General features: G+C 38.0%; 1 protein-coding gene across 7 annotated transcripts in view; it reads right to left on the bottom strand.

Annotated features, from left to right (window-relative positions):
• Positions 1-9,741, bottom strand: part of ppfia2 (PTPRF interacting protein alpha 2) — a 184,336-nt gene that overhangs the window by 132,046 nt on the left and 42,549 nt on the right. The gene's annotated exons all lie outside the window — the stretch shown is intronic.

The following is a 9,741-nucleotide window of genomic DNA, read 5'->3' as shown; positions in this document are numbered from 1 at the left end:
TGCTGACGTTATCGTTAGCCAGCTAGATGGCCCTGGTGTTGCCAACTCGAAATCTGATTGGTTAAAGCAACGGTTTCACTGCCATTGATTTAAGCTAACAGACGCCTGCACTGTTGATCCTGAAGGCCTTAAGGCAGATTTCTTTGACCCTGGCAACACGATTGCTGAAATATGATTGGATAAAAGCTCTAATATAAACATACACTGCTGGAAGCAGTGCAACCAAGAGAAAAGCTATGAACTGAAGAGAATAGACTATTGGAAATAATTTAATACACATTCATGGAAAAATATATTAAAACTAAATAAGTGATTCTGATAGTGTTTAGGCCAGCAGAGAAGGCTTTGCTGGCCCTGACGGCCCACCACTGCTATAATCATTTAAGAATACTAGACAATGAATGGGCAAAATGAGTATTCAGAGCTCAAGCCAAGTTCACAGAATCAAACATATGGTTAGATTGTGTTTATTTAAACACAATGCAGAAGTCAAATAATTTGTCATAATTTACTCACTTTAATGTCTGACATGTATGAGGTTCTTTTTTCATTGGAAGAGATTTTGAAAAATGTCCCAGAGAATTTTAAACTTCAATTTAACAAATTGTTGACTCATAAATCTCAAGGTAGATCTTTTAGTCAGTGCTGTTTTTCATATATAGTTTACAGAACTGTTTTGATTTATTTATTTTATCTTCCTTAGGAAATTTGACTTTTACCTGGAATTGACTGGAATCAAATCTAATCCAGAGGTTATAAATCAGAAATGGAAGCAAGTTGTTTTTTATGACTATACAATGAGAGTCATACAATGGATTGGATGTTGTCTGGATCCCAATGTGCTTCAAAATAAGTGTAGAAATTCGTACAGGTTCAGAACGACATGAGGATGAGTAAATGACAACATCATTTTTATTTTTTGGTCAACTATGCCTTAAAATTCTATAGACCCCAGTTCAAACTTAAATAACATATGTTCCTGGACTTACATCCTTATTGGTCCTCCTGGAACCATATTCCCATCAACCAATCAGATTTTAGGATTAGGTTTAGGACAGGGGTTGGGGCCTCAATAGTGTCAGTCTGATTTAAATGACAGTTAAAAACAACCCAAACAGCAGTTGGTTTCTTCCTGTCCAGGTAGATCTTGGTCTGAATAAGCTGTAAATGTGGTTATGCAGGACTAGGGCTTAAATAACAGTAACAATGGAATTAGAGGGGCGTTTCCACTGCCATTTCTCCAGCCAGAGCAGTTTAACACTGCTGGATTATTTATGTGCGCCTGGAGACTCTAATGGCCTGAGAGGAGACGCTTCTGCTAATGCCCGGCCCTGATCTCCATGTTCCTCCATCAGCAAGAGTGATGGTGATTTAATGGAGGGAGGCATGGGGGGCGGGATGCACAGACAGTGATGTCATTTAGATAGGTTTAAAATGGCCCATAGGCGGATGGGTCACATTAGCTGTTCTGAAACGTAGGGAGTTACCTAGTTAGACAGTATTTTAAGGCATCAAATGGCTGTTCCTTCTTGTTTGATCTTGTTTGGGCAAATTGTAAGGCTGTATTACATCAATCCTTTCGGGTGAAGGCAATCCCAGAATGCACTGATCAATGAATTTGAGAGAAATGTAGACTAGAAACATATTGTCACGGGTGCACTGCTGAGTGGACTGAGGAGCAAGGAACGGAGAGAGACGAGGAGTACATTAATCCAAATGGGTTTAATTAACACAAAGGAACACTCACGCTATACATGACATGAACAATACCGGACGCTGGAGCACACACAGGGAACACTATTTATACACACAGGAGGAGGGGATGACGAGACACACCTGGGAGCAATGAAACATCATGGGAAACACTTGGGACAAATTAAACATGGGAAAGGAAGGCACATGAGGAGAAAAACAACCACAAAACACGGAACAGAGTCTGACACATATTTCATTCAGTACTGAAAAGCTGAGGTGACGTTTGATCAATTCACAATAACAGCCTGATCTCACTGGAAAACATAACTGTTTCACAAGGAGGTGATTTTGTATTAATTTGTAAGATGTGAATTGCTGGTGCACAAGCATACGAGAATGTATGAATGAGTTCATGCAAATTCATATGAATTAGCTAACAATTCACCAAAACATAAAATGCAATAATCATTATTTTTAAACAGTTTTGATTGGCCGCAGTGTGTAGCCAGTCACACGAAACAGCAGCTTTAGGATTAGAAGTACTCAACAAACCATCAATCAAACGAATCAATCAAATTAATGAAAGCAAAATCAATAAGTGGTAATCCTAACATGGGCAAACATTCCGTCACCTAATTAAAATTCATAAAACAGGCTCACGCCACACATCATGTTCTCACGCAGAGTAAAATCACGGAGCAAAGAGGAAACGGACAACACGCCGACAGACAAGAGCATTTGAAATTGCTCACTTATTCCATTTCAGTCAGAACGTTGCCTTAGAATAAACTACAGTAAGGATGCTCACTCGGTTTTAGAACAGAGCTACTGAAATTTAAAGGACTTATTTGAACAATGCTCTCTTCCACCTTAAGTACCCATGACTGAGGTGAGACCCTTGAGCAAGGTACCAAACCCCCAATTGCTCCCCGGGCGGCACAGCAAAAAATGGCTGCCCACTGCTCCGGGTGTGTGTTCACGGTGTGTGTGTGCACTTGGATGGGTTAAATGCACAAATTCCGAGTATGGGACACCATACTTGGCCACATGTCATGTCACGTTAAAAAAAAGTACATTGGAAGCACAAACGGTAAGTGACAAACGACCAAGCTCTTTTCACACAAAACTCACCAACAGCCCCACATCTGCACTAGTATGAAGCTAGCAAAGCCTCTGAATTGCCTGCTTGTTTTCTTTTTATTATTTCTTAAAGCATAGGTTATTGTTAACTCATGGCTTTATAAAACAACAGAAAAGCAGAATTTAGAGGGGGCAAAGTTGCTGTAAATTAGTGTGATCGATCTTCAGCAGTGTAAAAACACATCTCTGCTCGTCTTGCCTCACACTGGTCTGTGGGCGTCTCCATGGCAGCAGCTTTTGATTGCTTTTACTTTGTTTGCAAGTTGAAAGTCATCACTCTTCGGTGGGTGCTAGGAGATCATCTCATAACTTTCACATTAATGGCCTCAAATGATGATAAATGCATCTGCGCTCCCATTTGCAGACTGCTTTTGGGAGAACAACGGTCCTTCTACACAATTTGTTTTTTTGTGTGTCTGTTTTCTACAAGATGAAATTAAAAACTCATAACTTGTTGCCAAAAGCAGAATAAATGTGCGTTTTGGAGCTGTGTAAGCAGGTGGTGTCCACACAGCGGGAGAAAATAGAAATCTGAAGGCCACTCAATTAGATGCTGCTGAGGTCGAACCCATGATTCAAAGGCGCAAACAACTTGCTCATCATAAATAGGAGCCTACACAGCTTACAAGTTTCTAAGGCCGTGTCCTAATTTGAATACTCATGCAGTACACTAAAAGTGCTTATTCCGCTAATCTCTAAGTTTGAGATTAAACTGCTGTGATATTAAAGGAATATTCCAGGGTCGGTACAATTATATCCCAAAAGTTAAAGCCAATTTGTCTTTTCTTGCAAATTGGGCAGTGAGGCACTCACAATACAAGCTGTGTAAACGTTAAAATACTTACCATTCAATATTATAGCCACAACACGTAAACTGGATAAAAAAAGACAAATTTTGATGTTGACTTGAGAAAGCCTAGCCAGAAAGTTTAAAGTAGTTTAAAACATTTGAAGACAGAAATACTTGAGATAGACAGTTTTAAGCTTGAACCTGTTTTAAAAGCTGGTAGCATGTTTTAGCACAATGCTTGCCAGTTCTTTTAACATGTTGCTATCATAGTTTAGCATGTTGCTAGCATGATAACATTTTATTACACATTGCTAACATATTATAACATGAAGCTAACATGTTTTGGTACATTGCTAACAATCTGACATGAAGCTAAAAAGCTTTAACATAGCTAACATGCTATAACCTGTTTCTAGAAGTTGCTAGCATTTTCAAACATGTTTAGCAAATTCTTAACTCTGTAGCTTGTTTGTAGTTGTTAACATAATGATAGCATATTTTAGCATGTTGTTATGTTTTAGCTTGTTCATAACATGTTCTTAGAAGTTGTTATCATGTTCTAACATGTTGCTAAGTGTTGCTAGCATGTTTTAGCATGTTGCTGAGGTCGATTGTTGTCCACTGAGCTTAAGTTGTACTAAAAAAAAAACAGCTAAGACCAGCCAACCAGCTTTCTCAACCTGACCAGCTAAAGAAATTGTCAAAACCAGTCTGCTAAACCAGCTATGACCAGGTTGGAAGACCACCTAAAACCAGCCAGCCAGCTTAGGCTGGTTTCAATTGTTTTTTTAAGCAGGGACAGGAAAGAAGTCATAACACAGGACTTAATGGACACATTACATGAAATGTAGTCCACTTTGTTTGATTAGAGACTATAACATTGTGTACTAATGTGGACAAAAAGCAGCCAGTTGGCTGAAAAACAACAGACAGTTTCTTGATTATTTTCATTAGCATCGACTATGACAACACATCTTTCTGACGTTAACCCGACAGCATTCAGGCACAAGACGTTATATACAAAATAACCCACTATACCTTCAGTCACTATTCCCTACATTACTAATTTAGTCAACTTGAAGAAGTAAATGAAGTAAGCGAAGTCGGACACTACGTGCACCAGAAAGCCTGTGGACAGGACAACATCTTCCACTGAGACACGGGTCCACGATGTTTTCACACACCACCACAAATGGCTGTGTACTATATCATGGTATAGGGAGGATTTGTGGAGTATGGTAAATAGTGTGTTCTTCAATAGAGATGAATGAAACAGAGAGGAAAGAAATGTCTGTTATGACTGTTGACGATAAGCATCTCTTTTAACCTGATAGAGAGGGTTGCTGAGTTCGGGGCAGTCTCTGACAGTAATGACCTGTGAGTTACTGCTTTGATTTAGCCCTGCTAACATGGAATATTTCATATTATGCTCCGGTAATGCAGAGATATCAGAACAAGTAGAGGAGGAGCACAGTGGCTCTACCAGATGAATCGATTAATTCTGGCTCTTCAAAGACATGAGCTTCATTACAGAACGCATCGCTAAAGGCTTGCAGGAGATGTATACGGCTCCGATGCAAAAGTGCAAATGAATATGTACATGCAAGGAATCTGTTGTTTGCATGACTGATGTTGGCCTGTAACAGGCGAGTGGTTTTGCAAAAATATTTCACAAATCATGGCACCCTCTCCTGGCCACTTATGATCATGAGGATACACTCTTTGAAAAGTTGTACAAATAGGGCCCTGATGTATTGTTAATATGAAAAAAAATCCATATTGATTTTTTGAAGGTGTTTTACCCATAATTTGAATTATTTATTGCACTGTGTTGTGCTTTAGGGTTACCTGTATGAATTTATTTCTTCTACAGAACACAAGAAAAATACATTTTAACGGATGTTTCAATTGTGTCTGTCTAAAGTCAGTGGGGTCCAAAACAACAACAACAACAACAACAAAAAAATATATATATATATATTTGATATGCATTTGATGATGACACACACAAACAAGGATGAAGACGAGGGAGCTTTCTCCGAGAGAAAAGCAAGCAATTTGGATGCTAAAAAAAAACAATGGGCATGGCGAAATCAACAGTTTGGAACGTTCTGAAAAAGAAAGAAACCACCAGCGACTACAGCAACCAACAACAACCTGGTTGGCTGACAAAAACAACAGCCGCTGATGACAGACGAATAATAAGAACTGTGAAAAAGAACCCTAAAATAAGTGGCTGTAAAATCACCAACAACCTCCAGAAACCTAGAGTGATGGCCTGACAATCTACTGTCTGCAGAAGACTTTGGCATAGAATTACAGAGGCTACACAGCAAGATGCAAACCTCTCATCAGCAGCATACATAGACAGGCACGATTAGAGCTTGCAAAAAAGCACAAAGGTGAGCCAGTAGAGTTTTGGGACAGTTTTATGGACACTGTTAAGTGATGGGAATGCAAAAGCGTGGAGAAATGGTGGAGGTGGTGTCATGGCGTGGGCATGCATGGCTGCCTCTGGAACAGGCTCTCTCAACTTTATTAATGACTTAACACACAATGGTGATAGCAGAATGAATGCAGAAGTGTACAAAAACATCTTGGCTACCGATGTTCAAGAAAATGCCACAGGACTCATCAGAAAGTGCTTTATATTGCAACGGGACAATGACCCATAACACCCTGCTAGCTCAGTCAAGGAGTTTATCAGGGCAAAGAAATGGAAGGTCTTAGATTGCCCATGTCAATCTCCAGAATCTCCCAATCCTACTGAACATGAATTTCACCAGCTAAAGAGAAGACTAAAGGCAGAAACTCCCCAAACCAAGCAACAGTTGAAAATGGCTGTATTAAAGGCTGGGAAAAGCATTTCAGTGGATGAAAGCAAGAGTCTGGTGATGTCTGTGGGTGGCAGACTCACTGCTGTGATTGCATGCAAGGGAGTCACAACTAAATATTAGCTTTTAAACGTTTACAGTTGCTTTAAGTTCAACTGTCCCAATACTTATGCTCACATCAGATTAGAGAATTAAACTCTCAAAGTGCTGTCCTTTTTATTTGGTAAAACATGAATGTGTTGAAACGGCTTATTATAAAATGTGACATTCTGTAGTTTTGTCTCATATTCATCTTTTAATCATATTTGCAGATGTCTTGACACAGCAGACAAAGCAATTTTGTCATCAGTGTTCAAATACTTATGGAGGGCACTATAAGCACAATTAAAAGGTAATTAACAGATGACCACCTTTGACCATTTCTACTCAATTATATTTTCTTTTTTCCAATATTTGTTCAGGCTTGTATAGGCTTTCTTGCTTGTTTATTTCTCAGACTTTTGTGGTAAAACCCTTCATGCATATAGTATCTGAAAATGTGGCTATTTGTGGTAGCTGGTTGGCAATTTTGAGATTAGTAATTGACCGATTATAAGGAATCATCATTCCAAAATCTACCAACAGCACATTTCAGTCACATTGCATTTCAACAACATAAATAAATTAGTGTTAATTTAAATTAAGCAATTTTGTGCATATTTTAATTAAATTAATTATCAAATAATTATTAATATATAATTTTACTTTCATCAACTGTAACTATGATGAAAATTGTATATATATATATATATATATATATATATATATATACAGTATATATAAAATAACTTCCATTCCTCTTTATGAGCTCAAGATGGCAGAGTAACACCACCAAAGAGAGTCCCTTTCCAGAATGCAGCTGTCCCCTGTATAATGGAAAGCCTTCTGTGATTTTTGCAATATAAGTTTGTTTTTTTCCCCCTAAATCTCTCGCAATTTGATTTTACTAATAGCTTCTGATAAGGCACACAGTGCATTAGCCTTGTTACAGTAGATGTTCTGTACCTCTTTAAGACAATGCTATATGCATTCTTTCACATCTAAATTAACTTGCTTGTTTAAATTGCTTTACGGGATTTATTGTAGCTTGACAGAAAAACTACATGAAAATTCCATGACGTATAAACTCACTTAGCGGTTGTACTTTGGATGACCCATAGGAGAGCTATAATGGGAGTTCAGGGTTCAGAAGCTAATGAAACTGCTGATGTAAAGGTGTGTGTGTGTGTGTGTGTGTGTGTGTGTGTGCATGTTTATGTGGTTTATGAGGACACTAATTTGTATAATAACATGGGTATGACATAGGTATTACAACGAGAAGGTGATTTATGAGGACATTTTCAGTGTCCCCGTAATTCAAAAGGCTTATAAATAATTCAGAATGAGTTTTTTTGAAAATCTAAAAATGCAGAAAGTTTCCTGTGAGGGGTAGGTTTAGGGGTAGGGTTGGTGTAGGGCAATAGAAAATACGGTTTGTACAGTATAAAAACCATTACGCCTATGGAGAGTCCCCATAAACCATAAAAACAAACCTGTGTGTGTGTGTGTGTAGCTGGTGGGCTGAAACCGAGTGTGTGCAGGCCAGTGCTGATTAGTCTGCACCACACATACTGTACTTCCTTTCGTGGCAGTTTTGCTGAACTGAGCACAGCACACTGCACATGCTTGCATATATGCACACATTATACTGAGCATGACAGAGACAGAAAGAAAAAAAGAAGGATCATTTGCAAAATCACACTTAAGCTTTTTCTTTTCTATCAGCGATAAGTCCTGAACAGGACAAGAGGGGCTAATGTTCTGTGTGGTCCTTGTAAATCTTTATAACAAAAAGACAATCTCATCTCTGCTATAGGATATCCTGATTAAGGATACTAATAGTGTCCACTGCACTTACTCAGCCAAAACTTAACACAAAAGCAGAGAAAATCATTTCTACAATATCCAGTCCACCACATGTGGATGTCATTGTGGTGTGCAATTATTAAGCCACACATTTGTGTCATTTAGAGCAGCTTCATTATTGCATGTCTATGGCAAAGGCTTTCAAACTTTTTGTTGGCAAACATGATGATCCCCTTCCTAAAACACAAAGACCGCTGTAGGTTTATAATTTCAGATCCATTTACACTAAACTGAAAATATAGTAAGCATGATATTTTAAGAATATACAATGTATGTAAAATAAAATTCTCAGCATTTATATCATCATTGTACTAAAGAGAAGGGACAAAAAAGGATGGTCTCTTACCTTTTCCCAGAAAATGAGGTAGGATCAATGAAGGTCAACAATCACCAAGAGGCAAAAGAGACAAGAGAGACAAAAAACTAAATTCAGAAAATCTGAAAGAAATGCTTAGTGTAATGTGTTTTCTACAAATGCTGTTTTTGCCCACTCGTTTAGAGTCAGCCATAACTGAAAGTAATGATCTGCAGTTCAGTGAGTGAGATGAATTCAGTAACCGCTCTGACAGACTCAGTGAGTTCATTTAGTGAAGAACTCCATAGACTGATTCCAACCAATAACATGTGAGTCTTACAGTGTTGGGGGGTAACGCATTACAAGTAACGCGAGTTATGCAATCAGATTACTTTTTTCAAGTAACTAGTAAAGTAACGCATTACTTTTTTAATTTACAAGAAAATATCTGAGTTACTTTTTCAAAAAAGTAACGCCAGTTACTTTGTTTTCCCATTTATTGACTGACAGCTCTCCTGTCCCCATATTGGGAGAAATTGGAAGTGCAGAGTTGTGTGCGCTGTGTGAACATGACGTTACTGTAGTTCTAGACTAAATGTGAATGTGCATTAATTCATCCCACTCACAAAAAACTGATTTAGTATTCATCAAAATTAATTAAAACAGTGAAATGCAAACTCAGAATATGACGCAAACCTGCAATAATTAAATATGTTAAATAACACAAATGTATCTAATCCCATTTTATTAACCAATGTCTTTGCTGCTGACCTTTGATGATCCAGTTCAACCATACTAATAAGCAAAAATGACTTTAGAGAAACTAACAACTGTGCGTCATTGTTTTTTTGCTGAAGAGTGTTTCTTTTCCTGCGTTCTACTGTACAGATGTGAATTTACTTTTGCTTCAGCCTGAGGTTTATTCATTACACTTTTAGGTGTGAAAGGGCTTTTACAATTGCTATAAATAGAACTTCTTATATTAAAAACAATCAAGCCCTGCTCATATTTAAAAAGTAACGCGAAAGTAACGCAAAAGTAAT

Source organism: Sinocyclocheilus anshuiensis, unplaced genomic scaffold (assembly GCF_001515605.1).
Source record: "Sinocyclocheilus anshuiensis isolate Anshui unplaced genomic scaffold, SAMN03320099.WGS_v1.1 scaffold200, whole genome shotgun sequence".
In the NCBI taxonomy this organism is placed as follows: Eukaryota; Metazoa; Chordata; class Actinopteri; order Cypriniformes; family Cyprinidae; genus Sinocyclocheilus; species Sinocyclocheilus anshuiensis.
The sequence above is the reverse complement of the archived record's forward strand: the minus strand, read 5'-3'. Positions and strand labels throughout refer to the sequence as shown.